We start from the raw sequence: 23,497 nt of genomic DNA, 5'->3' as shown, positions 1-23,497 counted from the left end.
CACTTAAATCTGTCCAAACAAGAGTCTAGTAGACATCCCGGGTATGATAAAGTTTGAAACACAAAATCATAAATTATAATATAATAAATAACTATAAATAATTATAACAAATAATAATGTAATTATAATAAAAATTATTCAATAATGTAATCAAATCAAAAACACTGAAATTTGCTCAGTTGCAGAATTGTCGCTGTTATTACTTTTTATTTTTTTATGACGAATTTCCCCACAAATCACTATCGCTCAATTATGCAAGTGATTATAATTTATTATCGCTGTTTTCTAGCTGCTCTAAAATCACTTTTGACATAAAGGGACACTTTTGGCTGCTATGGACAATCTACAGTTTGCAGGCAGAAAAAACTGTTTTTATTTTATAAAAGTACATGTAGGGCACTGGGCAGACCACTAGGGACAAAGGGGGTGTGTATTTTTTACATACAGTACTGTAATCTGTAAGATTACAGAATACTGTATGTATAGTGTTTATTTACTTTTTTGAATTTGGCGCCGTTCTCCGCCTCCGTGCGTCGTAACGTCGCAGGGAACGGAGATCGGCGGCACACGGGCACTGTGTGAATCGAGCAAGGACGCCGCTCGCTCACACAGCAGGGATGCATCGCAGGATCCAGGGACAAGGTAAGTAAACCATGCCTGTGGATGCTGCGAGGCGGCCCCGAGTCTGGCTCGGGGATACCGCTTTTGGTATAAAAAATTCCCAGACTCTGGATTACCGCTAAGAAGGTTAAAATGTTCTGATGGTTAAAAAACCGATGGAAAAAAAACGATCGTCTGTGGGGAAATCCATCGGTCAAAAATCCACGCATGCTCAGAATCAAGTCGACGCATGCTCGGAAGCATTGAACTTAATTTTTTTCTGCACGTCATTGTATTTTACGTCACCGCATTGGACACGATCAGATTTTTAACTGATGGTGTGTAGGTAAGACTGATGAAAGTCAGCTTCATCAGATATCTGATGAAAAAATCCATCGATCCATTTTCATCGGATGAACCGATCGTGTGTACGTGGCATATGAGTCAAGACATTATTTTATGTGACACCCTGTACAAGTGCCTAATATTAAGAAAAATGCAAGCGAGTTTGGAATAGCGGTACATGATAACATTTTGGGTAAAAGTGCATCAGGAACTTTGGAGATGGTAAGGAAGACTTATGGAGAAGCTGTGCTATCATCTGCACAAGTGTACCGATGGCACAAGACCTTTAACGAAGGACGAGAAGGCATTGAAGACAAACAATGATCAGGACGTCCCTCTTCATCAAAAATCGAACTGAATGTGTTCACTATCAGAATGATTGCAGAAGAAATGGGGTCACTGGGGCTGTGCCGCATCAGCTGTAAAGCTCCGTTTGTTTTAGCAGTGCTTTACCGTCATTTTAGGGGTGCCTTTTGGCTGCTAGCAGGGCGATTTTAACCTAAGGTGACCAGACTTTTTAAATGAAATCCGGGGAAAGGGAGCTGCGGTGGCTCAACGCGATTGGCACTGCGCTGGCAAGCCATTCACCTCTGCAGCTAGGGGTTCGGATCCCGGTCTCGGCTACATGTGAATTGAGTTTGGTGGTCTCAGCCCGGCTCCCGGTGGGTGTACTATGCAAGGTAAGCCTGCGCTTAGTACGCCCACCCCCCTCCCACAAAAAAAAAACACCACACTTACACACACACTCGAAATTGGGTTAACATGCACGCACTTTGACCACACGGTCTCTAAAAAGAGAGGCGAAGGACTAACGGGGCTGGTTGAGCGGGCTAATCCTCTCACTCCCTTATAGGGAGTCCCTCTGCCCCGTTGGGCTTCAAAGCGGAGCAGGTAGGTAGCACACACCCGCCATTGCCACCTGGGGCATGGAGAAAGGTGGCATATTGCCTCTGGGGGAGGCCTGCCTACTCCCAACTCCTGCAGTCCGGCTCCTCTCTCGAGTACACGCACAAAATACACTTTAAAAAAAAAAAATGAAATCCGGGGACATATTTTTTTTTTTCTATTGGCAAATGGAGAGTGTTTGAATCCTGGAAACATAGAGCTGCGCAGCTGAATCATTCTACTGGTTTAGTGACCAACTTGCTGTATTTGACCTTTTCTAACAAACTAGGTCAACACCTTGTGGTAAGGAGCCATCTATTAGTGCACATTTTGGGGATCTTCTTGGTGGAGGTGGACACCTTTCACGAATGAACTTTCAACAATTTGCATCCGATAGAGATTAACCTTGATTGGATCTTATCTGAACACTTTTTTGATTGGACTTTTATTATTATCATTATTGTTTCACTTATTCAATTTTTTCACTTATTCAAGTTTATTTATTTTTGCCAGTGTGCTGCTGTTCACTTTGTCTGCCTATGTTGGTTTAGATTTATGATCTGTTATCATATATTATTTATTTAATTGTTTATTTACCAATTCACTAAATGTGTTATTTCGTTTTAGCGCCCCCTATATATGCCATTTCTGTTTAATTTAGACCTGTGTTGAGGTCTCAATTTCAGGGGAGCTGCCTATTCACTAGAATTATATGTTGTTGTCACATTAATTTACAAATTTTTGGCGCGAGATACCACAATTCCCTAAGAAATGGGAATTACCAAGTCAATTATTCATGAAATCGTGACTCCGGATTTGAACATGAGAAAAGTGCGTGCATTTGTTCTAAAGAACTTGTCAAGTGGTCAGAAGGAACACTTTCAACTCATTTGCCAAGACCTGTTGGCCGTTTGGAAAGAGAGCCTGATTTTTTGTGTCAAGTGATCATGGGAGATGAATCCTGGATGTTTGAGTATGATCCTGTGATAAAGAAACAAAGTTCAGGATCTACGTCACCTTGCCCCATGAAAGCTTGAATGAGCGAATTAAAATTCTAATCAAAAATCTAAATTCAAACAAGGCCATCCCACTTGAAGACATCCAGGGATGCTATTAGGAATAGAAAAATTGCTGGGGGTGTTATGTACACTCACAAGGTGCATACTTTGAAGGAGACAATGTTCAATTGTAAAAAAAAAAATCAATAAAATAATTTTTAAATGTCATTCTCATTACTTTTTTGGGCATACCATATATAAATAGTTCGTTCTTGGATCTAGACTACACTTTATTTGCTATACAACTTGTTTTTTTATTTTTTATGTACTACTACAACTTTTATATGTAGTTCACTCAGACATGAGTTTTGGGCTTTTGGCTTCTAGCACGTCTTGAATACTCCACATCTCTCTGCCATAATTCCAGGTTTGGTTCCTGCACACCTTGTATTATTATTTTTTTTTGTATTCTTGCACCTTCTCTTGCATTCTCCATGATATACAATAAATAAAAAAAATCCAACAAAGAGAATGAAACCATTCAAAACGACAAAAGAAGATGTGCAAGTCCAAAATACCAGGCACAGGGATTTCATTGCTACAGTCACCAAAAGATATTGAAAAAATGTAAACAATTGTTTAATGATTTACCATTCCAAATGTTTTTAAAAATTAAAATATCTGTTTTGGTTGGAGTGAAAGTTTTTCTTAGGCTAGATACTAACTAACAATGTTTTCAACCACTTGTCAAATGTCTATAGCCTATATGCCTAACAGCTCTGAATTCCAGGAGACATATATCACTCATAGGGTCCCATAGCACAGCCATTGTCAGCGTTCCCTCCTCTCCCCCGCAGCAGCTGCTCACTGACACAGGGGAGCTGGAGATGCAAGTTCACATGAATAAAAACCAAAGTGGATTAAAATAGGTAAATATACAGATTTTTTTTATACAGGTTAGGCCGAGTACTCACGAGCAAACATGTCCGATGAAACCGGTCCGCGGACCGTTTTCATCGGACATGTCTGCCCGGGGACTGCCCGGGGACTTCTGTTCGATGGCTATACACACCATCGAACAGAGGTCCGCGCGTAAACAATACGCGGGGCGTGTCCGCGGTGTCGCCGCGTCGATGACGCAGTGTCGCCGCGACAATGACGCGGCGACGTGGGCGGCCCGCCTTTAAAATGCTTCCACGCATGCGTCGAAGTCATTCGACGCATGCGAGGGATGGCGGGCAGCAGGACATGTACGGTAGGTCTGTACAGACGACCGTACATGTCCGGGCGGACAGGTTTCCAGCGGACTGTTTTAAAGCAAGTCCAGGAAACAGTTGTCCGCTGGAAACCTGTCCGATCCGCCCGAAAATGGTCCGCTCGGGCCAACACACGGCCAAACATGTCTGCTGAAACTGGTCCGCGGACCAGTTTCAGCAGACATGTTTGGTCGTGAGTACGGGGCCTCAGGCAGGATAGGTAAGAAGAGAGAGGGATGGAAAAGTTTTAAAAATAGATATAGGCTTTTCTTCCACTCTCTGTCATCCGCCTGCTCAGCGGGGATCAACGGATCGATCCCCCACAGAGCAAAGTGGAGCCTGTCGGGCAGACTGCTCTGAAAGAGTTCTAAGACGTTTATTGGGGTGTATTCATTTTGCAACGTGTTCTTGAATGAATTTGTTAGGAAAAATACTATTTCATGTGTGCAAATTAACAAATTTTGGTTGCAATCAATGGCCTACATTTGTAGGAGTATTTTCTAGTATAGTGTCCCATAGAAAATGTTGATTCTGAAAGAAAAGTAAAGGTTTTCTGACAAATCTGTTGGGGTGTACTCATTTATGCTGAGCACTGTGTATGTATATATATATATATATATATATATATATATATATATATATATATATATATAAACTCGAGTATAAGAGTTTTTCAGCCCTTTTTTTAGGGCTGAAAATACCCCCCTTGGCTTATACTCGAGTCAGTGTATCTAAAGTTATTGAGAGGCTGCGGGCGTCCATCGTTTAAAACTTGCGGTCTCCTCCTGGTCCCTTCTGTTATAGGTGGAACTGTGTCTGCTGAGAAACTCATATCACGAACGTTCTCTCATCCTCGGGTTTTCCCAGTAGACACTGTGCTCAGTGTTCCGCCAATCATGGTCACCTTTTCATCCTTGGACAAGAGGATGTCCGTAATTGGCAGAACACTGAACACAGTGTCTGATGGGAAACTGAGTCCGAGGATGAGAGAACGTCCGTAATAGGCAGAACTGTGTCTGCTAAGAAATGCCCATCACAGAAGGGACCAGGAGGGGGCCGCAAGTTTTAAACAATGAATGGACGCCCGCAGCCTGTCAATTTCAGGTACACTGACAATGGGCACAGGGAGGATGGGCACAGTGAGGATGGGCACAGTGAGGATGGGCACAGTGAGGTTGGCACAGTGAGGTTGCAATGGGCACATTGAGGTTGCAATGGGCACAGTGAGGCGTGCAAATGGGCATTGTTGACCCTCTTTTCCGCTTACAGTAGCTGCTGCATTCTCACCCTAGGCTTATACTCGAGTCAATAAGTTTTCCCATTTTTTTGTGGTAAAATTAAGTACCTCGGCTTATACACGAGTATATACGGTGTGTTTATATATATATATATATATATATATATATATATAGCCTGGCTTCCCCCTTGCGTCAGAGGGGGCGGGGTCACGTGACGGGTGGCCCCGCCTCACCAATAAAAGAAATGTCACAGCTTCAGCCGCATCATTCGCCGGGCTGTGTCCGGCGGAGAGAGGAGGCGGGCGATGCTGCGCTCTGAATCCCGGATGATCTTCTCATTGCTGGACCAGAGAGGAGATCACCCATCGCTGGATACCGACAACGTTGGAGCAGGGAGCTGGGGCCGAGTGGATTACCACCGCTGGATTTATTTTTTATTTTTTTATTAATAAAGGACTTTTTTCTACGGTGTGTGTGTTTTTTACAACTATCTACACTTCCTTCGTGAAATGGTAGGGGTACAATGTACCCCATTACCAATTCACATGGGGGGCAGGATCTGGGGGTCCCCTTTGTTAAAGGGGTCTTCCAGATTCTGATAAGCCCCCCGCCCGCAGACCCCCACAACCACCGGCCAGGGTTGTGGGGATGAGGCCCTTATCTCCATCAACATGGGGACATCCTCCCCATGTTGAGGGCATGTGGCCTGGTATGGTTCAGGAGAGGGGGGGGGGCCGCATGCTGTCCCCCTCTCTTTTCTGCGGCCAGGCAGGTTAACGTGTTTGGATAAGGGGTCTGGTGTGGATTTTTGAGGGAACTCCACGCCATTTTTAAAAAAAAATTGAGGTGGAGTTCCCCTTAAAATCCACACCAGACCTGAAGGGTCTGGAATGGATATTTGGGGGGAACCCCACGTCATTTTTTTTCATTGACAGAGGGGTTCCCCTTAATATCCATACCAGACCTGAAGGGCCTGGTTATTGAATTTGATACATGTCCCCTGGGGCAGGACCCAGGTCCCCAAACACTTTTTAGGACAATAACTTGCATATTAACCTTTAAAATTAGCACTTTAGATATCAAATGTTCGAGTCCCATAGACTTTAACGGGGTTCTAAAGTTCACACAAACATTTGGTGTGTTCACAGGTTCTGGTGCGAACCGAACAGGGGGGTGTTCGGCTCATCCCTATTGGGGACATTCTCAGTTTTGGAATCCCCTGAAAGCAGCATGAATATAGGATTGGGAGCTATCTTGCTCCTAATCTCAGTTATTGCTCTCCAGTTGATTATTTGAAAATATATTGTTAATCACTGTTATCCTTCCAAAGAAAATTCTGTGTTTTATCATAACGTGTGTGTTTCTCATTAGTCATTGCACTTACATTATTGCCAGGTGTGTCAGAGGGGGCTAAGGCTGTTATTAGGGTTGAGAGGTAGAGTAACGGACTGAACATACTTCAGCTCCCTCAGGGGTATCGCTACATATACACTGAGCAAAATTATAAACGCAACACTTTTGTGTTTGCCCCTATTTATCACGAGCTGAACTTAAAGATCTATGACTTTTTCTACATACACAAAGGGGCTATTTCTCTCAAATATTGTTTACAAATCTGTCTAAATCTGTGTTAGTGAGCACTTCTCCTTTGCCGAGATAATCCATCCACCATCTCAGCTGCATGCTCGTTGTAACCGACTTGAGTGGGCAAATGCTCCCATTCAATGGCATCTGGCACTTTAGAGAGGTGTTCTCTTCATGGATGAATCCTGATTTTCACTGTACAGGGCAGATGGCAGACAGCGTGTTTAGCGTTGTGTGGGTGAGCGGTTTGCTGATGTCAACAATGTCAATTGAGTGGCCCATGGTTGCGATAGGGTTATGGTATGGGCAGGCGTATGCTATGGACAATGAATACAGGTGCATTTTATTGATGGCATTTTGAATGCACAGAGATACTGTGATGAGATCCTGAGGCCCATTTTTGTGCCATTCATCCACAACCTCCTTCTGGTCACCCCGCACACAGCTGATCTCGGCACCTGCCACCGCTGCACAGCCTAAAGACCTCCCAGGCTTCTTTATAAGAGATAACCACACCAGTAGGCCAGGCAGGCACATATTCAAGTAAGAGGCCAATGAGCTTTTTTAATATGTATTTTAAAAATAAAAGGTAATGCACTACGAGATTCCCTCTTTGTTTTTTCTTGTGGTTCCAAATATCGGCATTACAACTGAAACCAACGTTCCAGATACTGTCACATAGTGTGCAGGCACTTATACCTGCTCAGCGCATATGACCTACTTTTCATTAAGTGGTCCAATCATTGTGGTAAGCACATTTGATTATCCAGAGCACTTCGGGTGAAGTCAATTAGTTGGTGAAGGCTGTTTTTCTACCTCCTGGCAATCTGATTGCATGATCACCTATAGAAGAATCTTCTCCTTTATGATCAGTTTCCACTACGAACTTTTAGCTAGATTCATGTAGGGCATCCTAACTTTGCGGCGGTGTAGCGTATCGTTTTTACACTACGCCACCGTAAGTTAGCGAGGCAAGTACATGGGCCCATATTCTCTGTAAAAATCCGTGGGCTGCGCTTAAGGCACTTACACTCCGCTGTCCCAACTTACAGGAGCAAGTGTTGTATTCCCTAAACACTTGCTCCGTAAGTTGGGATGGCGGAGTGTAAATGCCCCGGCGTAACCTGGCGGATCTCCAAGGGGGCGGCTTGTATTCAAATTAAGCGCGCCCCCGATTCTAATGAACTGCGCATGCGCCGGGCTTCAAAAAGCCCAGTGCGCATGCTCCAGTTCTCGGCGGAAAAAGGTCAATGACGCCGACGTGTGCATCATTGACGTAAAGTCGTATTCGAAAACGACTTACGGAAACGACGTACCCGACGAAAAAACCCAAAGCGGACCCGACGCCATCCATAACATGGCCTACGTGGGACTTACGGAAATTTAATCCTCCATATAGCAGGACTAAATTTCCGCTTTCGCAAACGACGTTAGCGATGGTTACGCGACGCGAACTCGTTCGGGAATCGGCGTAGAAGGATCATTTGCATACGCAAATGAGTCCTTCACGTAAATGCCATCTAGCGGCGGCCGGCGTCATTACATTTAAGATCCGCCAGTGTAAGTGACTTACAGATGGCGGATCTTAAGTGTATCTATGCGAAAATGATTCTAAGAATCAGTCGCATAGATACACTGGCCAAAAAAGGGAGATACGATGGAGTATCCTGAGATACTTCATCGTAACTTCTATGAGAATATGGCCCATGATTCTCAAAGTACTTGCCTGCTAAGTTACGGCGGCGTAGCGTAAATCGTGCGGGCGTAAGGGCGGCTAATTCAAATTTGGCTGAGGGGGCATGTTTTATGTTAATGGGGCTTGACCTGACGTGATTGACGTTTTTTGGAACGGCGCATGCGCCGTCCGCCTACATTTCCCAGTGTGCATTGCGGCAACGTACGCCGCACGGGACTATTGATTTCGACGTGGATGTAAACTACGTAAATCCCTATTCACGGACGACTTACGCAAACAACGTAAAATTTTCGAATTTCGAAGCGGGAACGGCGGCCATACTTTAACATTACTATTCCAACTATTTGATGGAATAACTTTAGGCCTGATAAAGCGTTAGGTAAACGGTGTATCTGTACTGCGTCGGCCGGGCGTACGTTCGTGAATAGGCGTATCTAGTGATTTACATATTCTACGCCGACCGCAATGGAAGCGCCACCTAGCGGCCAGCCTAAATATTACACCCTAAGATAGGACGGCGCAAGCCGTCGTATCTTAGATAGGTTTAAGTTTATCTCTGTTTGAGAATACACTTAAACTTAGGTGGGCGCAGATTCCGAGTTAGGTCGGCGTATCTACTGATACGCCGACCTAACTCTATCTGAATCTAGCTATTTATATTCACTTTTGTATATGGTGTTTTTCATCAGCCTAGCAGCAAAGAATTTGGTTGTTTTGTACACTTGATTATCTTCATTTATAGTTTATGGTTTTTCTCATACTACATGTATGTAACATATCGTTTGGAATGCGAGATTATTCACAATTGTTTTTATAATAGATTCACTAGTATAATCTAATACCCGTCGTCTCATCAGGCAGGTATCCTATTATTAATTATAGCGCCCTCAATAGCACTTTCCACTTACAATCCACAACCACTACCTCATGTTGCAGCATGATAATGCATGACCCCATGGTGCAAGGATCTGTACACAGATTCCATGTTTGCAAGGATCTGTACACAATTAACAACAAAGTCTGGGGAATGCCCAGGGAAAAACCAAGCCTACTTACCGACTACCTTGCAGAACAACCAATTAACCTGTCTAACAGTATGCGTTAAAAACAGGGGTTTTGTCCGCACGCATTTGCAAATGCATGCGTGAGCCACAGAGCCACGCCAAGGCACCCTGGAATCTGTGGTCCTAACACTAAACTATGAGTGTCCCCACAATGGAAGCACATGCATTCTGATGGATCTGTACACAATCCCTGGAAGCTGAAAACATCTCAGTTCTTGCATGGCCAGCATACTCACCGAACATGTCACCCATTGAACATATTTGGGATGCTCTGGATCGGCGTATGTTACAGAGTGCTGTGTTCCAGTTCCTGCCAACATCCAACAACTTTGCACAGCCATTGAAGAGGATTGGACCAACATTACACAGGTCACAATCAACAACCTGATCAGTTCTATGCAAAGGAGATGAAAACCGGGAATCATCCGTAAAGAGAACACGTCTCCAAAGTGCCAGACGCCATCTAATTTGAGCATTTGCCCACTCAAGTTGGTTATGACGATGAACTGCACTTAGGTCGAGACCCCGACGAGGACGACAAACATCTGCAGAAGAGCTTCACTAAGACGGTGGATGGATTATCTCGGCAAAGGAGAAGTGCTCACCAACACAGATTTTGACAGTTTTGTGAACAATATTTGAGAGAAATAGGCCTTTTGTGTGCATAGAAAAAGTTGTAGTTCAGCTCATGATAACCAGGGGAAAACACAAAAGTGCTCAGTGTGTGTATATATTGTGACAGTACAGTTCCCTGTCCTGGTAATTGTTGCCCAGGATTCTCAAATAGGCAAGTTTAGGGGCTCCAGGGTTATTTAATGTGGAGGAATCTGTTTGTTCAGTTTCCCCCAAAGTATGTAAAATCCACTTGGGGACCTGGAGCCCGGAGATTCCATAGCGATATGGGTGGCATGGAATCTCCAATCCTGGGACCAGGTTTTGGAAACAGCCAGGAGTCTGGCTGGTTGATTGAGCAGGTGGGTCCTGGGCTTATAGCAGAGTCAGGACTAGGGTTCTGGGCCCCACCCTCCCGAGAAGTGCAAGGGAGAAGCCAGAGTGCAGGCTTGCAAGGGAGAAGAATGCATGTCTGCATGCTATAGTCACAAGGCCCAAAGCTGTGGGCTGAGCAGCACGGAAGCTGAGAGGAGGTACAGTGATTGTACATGAACTTTGATACATGGCCAAGAGGGCTGAAGCATAAAGTCTAAGCGGCAGTATTGCTGAAGAGAGCCAGGTGGCTTGGTATTTTCTGTTGATTATTATTTTATTGCTGTAGCAACTTGAAACCCCCTGCTAGGGAATTCTGGATGGACGTTTTTCTGTCGCAATTTGAATGGCAATTGTGCGGTCATGCTACACTGTACCCAAACAAAATTGGCGTCCTTTCTTTTGGTGGTATTTGATCACCTCTGCAATTTTTTTTTTTTGCGCAAGAACTAAAAAAGACTGAAAATTTGGAAAAAAAAATACGTTTTTATTTTTTTCTGTAATTTTTTTTGTAAATAAGTAAGTTTTCTCTTTCAATTACGGGCACTGATATGGCGGCACTGATGGGCACCGATGAGATGGCACTGATGGACATCGATGAGGTAGTACTGACGGGCACAGATAAGGTGGCACTGATTGGCGGCGCTGGTATGCGGCACTGATGGGCACACATAGGCAGCACTGATGGGCACACATAGGTGGCACTGATGGGCACACATAGGTGGTACTGATGGGCACTCATGGGCGGCACTGATGGGCACTCATGGGCGGCACTGGGCACTCATAGGCTGCACAGATGGGCACTCATGGGCGGCACTTATGGGTGGCACTGATGGATACTTATGGGTGGCACAGATGGGCACTGATAGGTGGGCACTGGGCATGGATGGGCACTGTGGGGTGGCACTGATGGACACTGTGGGGTGGCACTGATGGACACTGTGGGGTGGCACTGATTTACCCATGTTGCCAGTCAGTGCCCATTTGTGGGCACTGATTGGCATCTTTTTTTTTCAGACTTTTTTTTTTTTTTTTGCCCCCTTTTTTTTGCCCTTCCCTGGTGGTCCAGGGTGGGCTTCCCTGGTGGTCCAGTGTGGCCATCCGAGGGGGGGGCTGCGCTGATAAACAATCAGCGCGAACCCCCCCGGTCAGGAGAGCCGCCGATCGGCTCTCCTCTACTCGCGTCTGACAGACGCGAGTGAGGAAGAGCCATCAACGGCGCTTCCTGTTTACATCGTGATCAGCCGTGGTTGGACACGGCTGATCACGTGGTAAAGAGTCTCCTTGAGAGACTCTTTACCTTGATCGGTGTTGCGGGGTGTCAGACTGACACCCTGCAACAACGATTGCCGCGATGCGCGCCCCCGGGGGCGCGCAGCGGCTCAGAATCCTGACGTCCAGTCAGGATTTTACAACCACTTTGCCGACGTCAATATGGCAAGTAGTTAAGTATGCACAGTATTTATTTTTTAAGGTAATTAACAAACTTCTGAAAAAATGCTAATCTTAGCACATTGTGCCATATTGACATTTATATACAGTGCCTTGAAAAAGTATTCATACCCCTTGAAATTTTGCACATTTTGTCATGTTACAACCAAAAGCGTAAATGTTTTTTATTGGGATTTTATGTGATAGACCAACACAAAGTGGCACATAATTGTGAAGTGGAAAGAGAATGATGAATGGTTTTCATATTTTTTTAACAAATAAATATATGAAAAGTGTGGCGTGTATTTGTATTTAACCCCCCTGAGTCAATACTTTGTAGAACCACCTTTTGCTGCAATTACAGCTGCAAGTCTTTTTGGGGATGTCTCTACCAGCAGAGTGACATTTTTGCCCATTCTTCTTTGCAAAATATGGCAAGCTCTGTCAGATTGGATGGAGAGCATCTGTGAACAGCAATTTTCAAGTCTTGCCACAGATTCTCAATTGGATTTAGGTCTGAACTTTGACTAGGCCTGTCAGGTAATGCCCTGTTAAAGAAACATTGCTGCTGGCCGAGCTGGTGCATGTCTGCGTGCATCAGCTCGTGTGTGTGCGCGCACGCACGCACACAATTCTCTGTGCTAAATAGGCTTATTAAACAGGACTTGCAAACAGGAGGACCAGTGCTGTCTGATCTGCAGCTTCACGTGACCCCTGCTACCTGTAATCTGCTTCTGTGATTTTTTTTGTGTTATTATTTCATGGCTTGCCTTTGGACTCTCCTTGCCTTCTGCCTGCACCTGACCTCGGCTCATCTTTGACCTAAGATTCTGCCTGCTCCTTTAAGTACCACGCTGCCTGCCTGTTACCAATCCGACCTGTGACCCGACATGCCTTGGCTACTGCATCTGTTCCAGTATCTCCTGCCTGCGTATGACCCGTGTGCCTGTACCTGCCTGTGCTCCATATCCCTCTGGGTCGATCTGCTGTCTGCCAGTCCCTGCATCCCAGTGTATGGTGTCCGGATATCGGTTAATCCAGTTTCCAGCCTGCCCGTTGCCCGGATCTCTCACCTTGCTGGTATTCATCCCTGTGGCATCAGGAACCCCGGAGCGGCTCTTCTGCCAGCTGATCCGTCAGGCACTCATACCACTTTTCACTCCTGAGCCACCTGTCTGCTCTATCAGGGGATGTGAGTCAGATATGTAAGGGAGGCCTTTCTCTGCATTATTGGGCTCATCTACCAGGCACATGGGAACGTGACAGTATCAGGCAGCCATGTCTGAGATCGAGGGAGGAACCTACCCCATGGATGAACTGTGCAAACACCTGGCGGGACTGACGCAAGCTTTTAAAAACTTGAAAGAGGGGTACACTCGACTGCAGGAAAGGGTCCAAGCCCTGTCATCTCCTGCCAATCCTCAAGGCGCTGCTCATCTCTCTGCTACTTCAGCAGGTACATCGTCCACACCTGCAGTGGTGATGCTACTACCATAATCAAGGGTACCTATGAATGAAAGGTTTTCTGGGGAACGCAGCAGATACAGAGCATTTCACAATGCCTTTGAACTCTATTTTACCTTACAGCCACGCACCTTCCCCCTGGAAGCAACCACGGTGGGCTTTGTCATCTCACTGTTGATGGGTAAGCCTCATGCCCGGGCACACCATCTCTTGGAATAGAAAGCCGCATCCTTAACGAACCTCACCACCTTCTTTGACACCATGTCACAACTCTATGAGGACCCCCAGCAAACTGTCACTGCTGAGGCAGCATGTATTCCCTTCAGCAAGGCCACCGAGCGCCTGAGGACTATGTGGCCGAATTCAGGTGCTGGAATTGGAACGATGCGGCCCTCTGTTACCAATTCTGGATGAGCCTTTTGGATCCTCTGAAAGATGAACTGGCATGGGTAGGGGTACCTCAATCTTTGGATGCCCTTATCTACCTGTCGATACAGTAGAGATCGCCCGACGTCTAAGAGAATGTCGATCCAAGGGATCGTCAGGACAATATTGTCCAACTTGTATGTTACCCAAGGTTCCCAGCTTCCCCAGTCAGACTCCACCAACTCCAGTAGTTCCTGCTCCCCATATGTCTGAGTCTATGCATTGGGCTTGTTTCGCCCTTCTCTCAACACAAAAGAATGCCAGCACTGATGACTGAACAATCTGTGCATGTATTGTGGAGAACCAGGGCATTACGTGAGATCCTGTCCAGCGAAAATGCGTAAGTGCCTATCAATCACTTCTATTCATGTTCCTGCTTTACCCAACCAATCTTTTCATATTGCTCTTCCCATCCTGTTACAGCTCCCAGGAAGGAGTATCCAGGTATCTGCCATAATTGACTCTGGAGCCTGCAGCTGCTTCATGAACTTGTCTTTTGCAGCTAGACACCTGATTCTACTTCAAACAAAGACCCGGGGACTATCTGTACATCTGGCCGATAGGTCCACCATCAAATCAGGTCCGGTCACAAGAAACTGTTTCCTTGTTGGCTATCATTGCCTCCCACCACCAATAATTACTTTGCGTGGATACCATTTCTTCACCTTTATTTTCCATCATTCTAGGCATGCCCTGGCTGCAGGCCCACAATCCCCATATCGACTGGGCCACTGGGGAAATTAAATTCTCTTCAACTTATCACCAGCCACACTGTCTACAAAAGGCCACAGGTGATCCCTCACCCTTGTTTTGTCTGGACTCTGAGTTACACCAATCAGTTCCATTGGTACATCACGATTTCCTAGACAGATTCAGTAAGAAGGGTGCAGAGGCCCTTTCTCCCCACAGATCCTATGACTGTACGATTGAGCTCCTGCCAGGGGCCGAGGTTCCCTTTGGGAGGATCTTTCCCTTAAAGTGGTTGTAAACCCTCGGATATAACATTATTGAAAAAATTAGCACATAACACAAGCAGCTGATCGCTGCATGTGAAAGTTTACTCACCGCCGTCATTAGCTGTAAATAATTTTTTTTCGTTTTGATGACGTCACCGCGCTTGCGCATTGTAGCCCCGAAAATCCGGCCATTTGAAGCTTGCCGAGTTTTCATCTACATTTCCAGCAGTAAATGTGAGCGAGCTCCATGAGCGAGCTTCCCCTCTGTCTAATAGAATAACTAAAAAATAGAAAAAGTAGCCGAGGGTTTACAACCGCTTTAACAGAACTTGAACTCTACAACACTGAGAGAATACATTGATGACAATCTGAAGAAATGGTTTATTTACCAATCAACCTCTCCGGCAGGCACAAGCATTTTCTTTGTTGAAAAAAAAGATCACTCCCTACACCTATGCGGAGATTATTGCTTTTTGTACCCGTTTCTCGCATTTTGAGTACCTGGTCTTCCCCCGGCCATTTTTCAGCATTTTGTCAATGACATCTTTTGAGATTATCTAGACCTGTTCATCATAGTATACCTAGATATCCTGATTTTTTTCTTCCTCAATGGACGACCACCACAGGCATGTCAAAAGTGTGTTAACCCGGCCTAGGCAGCACGGCCTTTACGCAAAAGCAGAAAAATGAAAGTTTGAACTACGGAGCATTCAATTTCTGGGGTTGAATATCTCAATTGAAGACATTAAGATGGACCCCCAGAAAGTCACCGCTATCCTAGACTGGCCAGTACCTGCAGACAAAAAAGGAGTCCAGCGTTTCATCGGATTTACCGTTTTCTACCGGAAAACGGTAGAAAACGGTAAATCAGAATTAACCAGGCAGGGCATCTGATTTCTCTGGTCTTCTGAAGCTCAGGCTGCCTTTGACACCCTTAACAAGTTGTTCACTTCTGCAACTGTCTTGAAACATCCTGACCCCACTCTGCCATTTGTTCTTGAAGTCGCTGCATCTGAAATAGCAGTCGGAGCAGTACTTTTGCAAGGGTCTAAAGATCTTCTCTATCCAGTTGCATCCTATTCCTGTAAGTTGTCGACAGCAGAAAGGAACTACGATATGGGGGATCGTGAGCTCCTGGGTATCAAGGCTGCACTGGAAGAGTGGCAATATTTGCTGAAAGGTGCGGCACATCCAATTCTGGTCTATACAGACCATAAAAATTTGGAATATCTGAGGACAGCTCAGTGGAGAGGGGAATAGCAGGGTGAAGAGGGGGGTGGGGTGGTGAAGAGGGATGCAAGGCAATGAAGGGGTGGAGTGGTGCAGAAGGGGTGAAGAGTGGGGTGAGGACGATGACACAGGATTTTTCTGTGTCTGATAAGGGAGTACAGTTCACTTCCAGGTTCTGGAAAGCCTTATGTGGATCTCTAGAGATTGAACTAAACTTGAAACCTGGCAACCAGGCATGGCTATTCACAGTAAATCTAAAACCGGCTTGCCCTTCAAGGAAATTGGGCCCCAAATTTGTGGGACCTTTTCCTGTAAAAGGAAAATCAATGATGTAGCTTACGAGCTGAAATGATCTGACTTGTTTAAAGTCCACCCTGTTTTTCATGTGAACTTGTTGAAACCTGCTATTCCTGATCCTTTCCCTGAGCGAAATACTGGTCCACTGGAGCTTGTAATAACCGACAGTGAGGAGGAATTTGAGGTTGAAGGAATTCTGGACTGCAGAAATAGGTATAATCAGATTCAATATTTAATTAAATATAAGGGTTATGAGTCAGAAGATAACTCTTGGGAGCCTGAAAGCAATATCCATGCCAAGAAATTTATGAAATATTTTAAGAAAATCCATGCTGTGAAATTAGCCAATTGGGCATTCAGAGGCTGCGCTTAAGAAGGGGGAAATGTCAGGAAATGCCCAGTGGAAGAAACAATGCTGCTGGCTGAGCTGGTGCATGTCTGCGTGCACCAGTGCGATTCTCGGTGCCATTTAAACAGGACTTGCAAGCAGGACCAGTGCTGTCTGATCTGCAGCTTCCCGTGACCCCTGCTCCCTGTAATCTGCTTCTGTGATCTACTGTATTCCTGTGTTACCCGGCTTGCCTTTGGACTCTCCCTGCCTTCTGCCTGCACCTGACCCTGGCTCGTCTTTTGACCTTGATTCTGCCTGCTCCTTTAACCACTTCCTTACTGGGCACTTAAACCCCCCTCCTGTCCAGACCAATTTTCAGCTTTCAGCGCTAACGCACTTTGAATGACAATTGCGCTGTCATACAACGATGTACCCAAATTAAATGTTATCATTTTTTTCACACAAATAGAGATTTATTTTGGTGGAAGTTAATCACCACTGGGGTTTTTAGTTTTTGCTGAACAAACAAAAAATATGGACAATTTTGAAAAAAAAACATGTTTAATAGTTTGTTATAACATTTTGCAAACAGGTATTTTTTCTCCTTCATTGATATGCGCTGATGAGACGGCACTGGTGGGCACTGATGGTCACAGATAAGGCAGCACTGATGAGCAGAGATAAGGGGGCACTGATGGGGGGCACTGATGGGTGGCAGTGATGGCACTGATGGCATTGGTAGGTGGCACTGATGGGCACTGGTAGGTGACACCGATGAGCACTGGTAGTGGACACTGATGGGCGGCACTGGTGATCGGCTAATTGTTTCTCCTCATGCTATTAGCGCGAGGAGAAAAAATAGCCGATTGTCGGCTCTGTTTACATCACATGATCAGCTGTCATTGGCTGACAGCTGATCATGTAGTAAGGGGTCATCAGTTGATCCAGTTTCCAGCATGCCCGCTGCCCAGATCTCTCACTTTGCTGGTATTCAATCCCTGTGGCAACAGAAAACCCACCAGGTACCCACCAGGTACCCACCAGGCACTCATATCACTCTGCATTCCTGAGCCACCTGTCAGCTCTATCAGAAGTCAGATACGTAAGGGAGGCCTTACTCTGCATTATTGGGCTCATCTACTAGGTACATGGGAACATGACAGGGCCATTCTAACACATGAATATGCTTTGATCTAAACCATTCCATTGACGCTCTGGCTGTATGTGTAGGGTCGTTGTCTTGCTAGAAGGTGAACCTCCTCCCTAGTCTCACATCTTTTACAGACTCTAAGAAACAGGTTTCTTTTAAGATTGTACTGTATTTGGCTACATCCATCTTCCCCATCAACTCTGACCAGCTTCCCGTTACTTGCTGAAGAAAAGCATCCCCACAACATGCTGCTTCCACCACCATGTTTCACAGTGGGGATGGTGTATTCAGGGTGATGTGCAGTGTTAGTTTTCTGCCACACATAGCGTTTTGCTTTTAGGCCAAAAAGTTAAATTTTGTTCTCATCTGACCAGATCATCTTCTTCCACATGGCTTCTCGCAAACTGCAAACAGGACTTCTTGCCACTCTTCCATAAAGGCCAAATTTTTGGAGTGCACTAAAAATCTAATAGTTGTCCTGTGGACAGATTCTCCCACCTGAGCTGTGGATCTCTGCAGCTCCTCCAGAGTTACCATGGGCCTCTTGGCTGCTTCTCAGATGAATGCTCTCTTTGCCCGGCCTGTCAGTTTAGGTGGATGTCCATGTCTTGGTAGGCTTTCAGTTGTGCCATACTCTTGTCATTTTTGAATAGGGCTCTGTGAAATGTTCAAAGCTCGGGATATGTTTTTATAACCTAACTCTGCTTTAAACTCCTCCACAACTTTATCTCTGACCTATCTGGTGTGTTCATTGGCCTTCATGATGCTGTTTGTTCACTAAGGTTCTCCAACAAACCTCTGAGGGCTTTACAGAACAGATATTTATACAGGCATCCCCCACTTTTAAGTACACAATGGGGATTATTTACTAAAGCTGGAAACCGCAAAATCAGACTCACTTCTGCATTGAAACCAATGAGCTTCTAACCCCAGCTTGTTCAATTAAGCCTGGTAATAAAACCTGGAAGCTCATTGGTTTCTGTGCAGAAGTGAGCCTGATTGTGCGCTTTCCAGCTTTAGTAAATAAACCTCAGTGTGTACTTAAAAGTGGGGTATGCCTGTACAGAGATTAACTACTTGCCGACCAGCCGCCGCAGTTATACGGCGGCAGGTCGGCTCCCCTGCGCGAGAGCCTGTAGCTATATGTCGGCTCTCGAAGCGGCCGCCGCCGGGCACCCGCGATTGCTCATTACAGAGCGAGGACCGGGAGCTGTGTGTGTAAACACACAGCTCCCAGTCCTGTCAGGGGAGAAATGTCTGACCGTCTGTTCATACAATGTATGAACAGCGATCGGTCATTTCCCCTAGTGAGGCCACCCCCCCTACAGTTAGAACACACCCAGGGAACATACTTAACCCCTTCCCCGCCCCCTAGTGTTAACCCCTTCCCTGCCAGTGGCATTTTTATAGTAATCCAATTAATTTTTATAGCACTGATCGCTATAAAAATGCCAATGATCCCAAAAATGTGTCCGAAGTGTCCGCCATAATGTCGCAGTACCAAAAAAAATTGCTGATCGGCGTCATTACTAGTAAAAAAAAATATTAATAAAAATGCCATAAAACTACCCCCTATTTTGTAAACACTATAACTTTTGCGCAAACCAATCAATAACCGTTTATTGCGATTTTTTTTTATGAAAAATATGTAGAAGAATACGTATCGGCCTAAACTGAGGAAAAAAAATTTTTTTTTATATATTTTTGGGGGATATTTATTATTGCAAAAAGTAAAAAATATTAATTTTTTTCAAAATTGTCACTCTATTTTTGTTTATAGCGCAAAAACTAAAACCCGCAGAGGTGATCAAATACCACCAAAAGAAAGCTCTATTTGTGGGAAAAAAAGGACGCCAATTTTGTTTGGGAGCCACGTCGCACGACCACGCAATTGTGAGTTAAAGCAACGCAGTGCCGAATCGCAAAAAGTGCTCTGGTCTTTGACCAGCAATATGGTCCGGGGGTTAAGTGGTTAAATTACACACAGGTGGATGAATACTTTTTTTAAGACGCTGTAATACAAGCTGGTCAACTCATTTCAAATAGGATTTTAACAAAACTGAGTTTAAGTGGAAAATTACATCGTACCTTTTCAACCTCAAGACATAAATATGCTGTAGACATTTTTAGTGAAAGTTATATATGCTTTTCAGGCATTAAATTGTTAACTTACTTTATGGCTTGAAAATTCTGGGGATCGTCAGTGGGTGGAATTTATTGGACACTTTGACAGCTCACCCTAGGGTGTTACTGACAAGCCAAGGGACTTAGGGATTTTTATGAGGGGAACCTTTAGGGGGCCAAGGTTGAAAAAAATGGGGAGGTTGATTGAAATTTTCCTAAATCGGCTTGAACAGCACCGTCTAAATATACAGCATATAGAATTTTTTCCAGTACCACAGTTAAATATTTTTTATTACAGTTGCATATTTGCATATACAGTATGTTCAAATCTTGTTATGGCAAAGGGGTGCATTAAGCTTATGGATAGTTATGAAATAGTATTTTATAAAAATGTACTAAAAGGGAAACCTGATATGTTAATTATATGTTCTATTGTCATTACAGCAAAACAAAAAAAATATGAAACATTTTGTTTGATAAATATTTTCTCATTTATTAAAAATTTTAAGTATATAAAATATCTAAGCTCTTTATTTGCCTTTTTATTTTCTTACTTTGAACTGGATATGCTGAGAAAGGGGATGCATAACGTACAAAGCATTTGGGACACTTAAAATATGAAATATTGAAACCACATTCAGAGTCTGTGCCTGAGCAGTGTGGGATTAGGTGTAATTCCCTCAATATAACATTGTGTCTTCTCTAATAAGAGAAATGATTTGTGTATGAAAATGTAATCTAAGGTCAGAGACATTTTAGTAGGTGACACTGAGTAGAGTGACACCACAATCTAAATAACTAGAGGTATTTTTATTTTTAGCAAATTAGTTTCATATTTCTCTTATAAATTACAGTACAACATATATGGTAGTTAGAACCACATTTTTTATAGTGGCAATAGACATTGTTTAGTATAAATTAATCATTCGTTATCGTTAAAATAATAATGACAATTATTGAAGAGCTAAGCGGCCCCGAGTTCTGTTCAGCAGTGAATCCCAAATCAGAACCCTAAAGATCCATGGGAGCTGAATCTGCAAAATTAAAAACACCCATTGTCTGGGCTATTATGCAAGAAGTTGTCAATAATAGCACAAGGGTCTGTTATCTCACGTGAGGGAACTTTGGAGGGGTCTGTGCTGTCTTTAGATTTTTTTAAAGCCGGAAATGCATTTTTATTTTTCGGCAATTTAAACTGGCAGTTTTTAAGGATTGTAATGCCCCCTACACACAAGCGGAATTCCTCTCAAGCCTGCCTTGCATACACACGGCCACACAAAAGTGACTGCCAAGAACATGGTGACGTAAAAGACTACGATGAGCCGAGAAAATTAAGTTCTATGCTTCTGAGCATGCGTCAATTTGTTTCCGAGCATGGGTGTTTTTTTTGCGCGTCGGAAAAACATACAGACAAACGTTTTTCCCGCTAGGATTTTCTCCTGACGGAAAAATAGAGAACCTGCTCTCTTTCTTTTTCCGTCAGTTTTTCTGTTGGAAAAAGTCTAATGGAGTATACACATGGTCGGATTCCTGACCTAAACCTCTCAGGCCCCGTACACACGTCCGAGGAACTCGACGTGCCAAACACATCGAGTTCCTCATCGAGTTCAGTGTTGAAGCCACCGAGGATCTCGGCGGGCCGACTTTCCTCATTGAACAACAAGGAAATAGAGAACATGTTCTCTATTCGGCCCGACGAGTTCCTCGTCGGCTTCCTCGCTGAAAAGTGTACACACGACCGAGTTTCTCGGCAGAATCTAGCTCCGACCGAGTTTCTGGCTGAATTCTGCCGAGAAACTCGGTCGTGTGTACGGGGCCTCAGACTTTTTCCAACAGGAAAACCGCTTGTGTGTATGGGGCATTAGAGGGAAAAATTGTAATTTAATAGAACTGGGCAGTGAAAAGATCACTAATAGGTAACACATCCCCTAAATAGCAAAGTTTATTGTGAACGGGGTGGGACTTTAAAGGTACCAAGAGATAATACAAAAGTTTTTTATTTTTTATATATAAAAGTATACATTTAATTTAAAGGGGTTGTAAAGGAATTTTTTTTTAATATATATATAATAAGCATCCTTTACCTGCAGACATTCCTCTTTTCACTTCCTCATTGTTCGTTTTTGCTCAGAAATTGCTCTATTTCTTCTCTGTTCTGTTCACTTCCTGCTTGTCTGATTTTACTGACCATCCGTGAAGGGAAGCTTTACTGCGGTGGTCAGTAACGTGCTCGCCCCCTCCTGGGAACTACATCTGTGCGGCAGGACACTCTTTACGTGTTAGAGTCTTCAAGGAGGTGTGAATTACTGGGCGTGCCACAATGCATACTGGGAAATGTAGTTCTTACATGAACGAGCACCGAAAACCAGGAAGTGAATGAGAGAACAGAAACTAGAATGCCGGAGGTGATATAGATGAAGGAATTTAATAGGTATTCGTTTTTTAACAGAATCATTACACTATTCTGTCTGTCTACCTTGCAGACCATTTTTTTTTTAAAGCAGTGTAAAAATAAAAATGTAAAGTGCCCCCATCCTCCTTTGCTTGCAGGCAAAGGCGGACTCGTGGTTTGGTTGTAAACAACGATCATCCCACACATGTGAGGTAGCACCGCAAACGTCAGATCATGGGCAGTAATTCTAGCACCGGACCTCCTCTGTAAATCTAAAGTGGTAACCTGTAAAGGCTTTTAAAACGTTGCAGATAAATAGTAAAATTTACATTGTTTGTCGACATTGCACGTGCATGCGCAATTTTAAATCGTTACATGTTTGGGATCTATTTATTCGGTGTAACTTAATCTTTTATATTTTACAAAAAAAATTGGGCTATGTCTTTTTGCATTAAAATTAAAAAAAGTGTATATTTTCCCCAAAAATTGTATTTGAAAGAACGCTGCACAAATATTGTGTGACGTAAAAATATTACAAACCCCACCAATGTATTCTCTAGGGCAGGCATGTCCAAAGTCCGGCCCGCGGTCCAGTTTTAAATGGCCCGTCTGGTTATCTAAACATATATCTTTTGTGGCCCCCGGCGATCTCCCAGCATCTGGGCCACAAAAGATATATAGGCTGGCTGCCTCGGGGGGAGGAGGTGGGATGAGTGCCATGCACACAGGAGTATTTCCTGTTTACATGGCAGCCTCTGTAATAGGAAGTCCCATCTCCGGTGCTGCCATTGGACGACTGTTCTGTCCATCGAAGGAGGCGGGACTTTCTCTTAAAGAGGCCGCTGTGTAAACAGGTGATTCTCCAGTAGGATATCTTTGGCGCTCGTCCTGCCCCCTCCATGTCCCCCTCCAAGGCTTCACTGATGGCAATGGTGAGTGCATTCCTGGCAATGGTCAGTGCAGCATTCCCGGCAATGGTGAGTGTATCCCTGGCAATGGTGGGGCTGCATTCCTGGCAATGATAGGTGCTCAATTCCTGGCAATGG

Source organism: Rana temporaria, chromosome 8 (assembly GCF_905171775.1).
Source record: "Rana temporaria chromosome 8, aRanTem1.1, whole genome shotgun sequence".
In the NCBI taxonomy this organism is placed as follows: domain Eukaryota; kingdom Metazoa; phylum Chordata; class Amphibia; order Anura; family Ranidae; genus Rana; species Rana temporaria.
Note: the sequence above shows the minus strand (reverse complement) of the source record.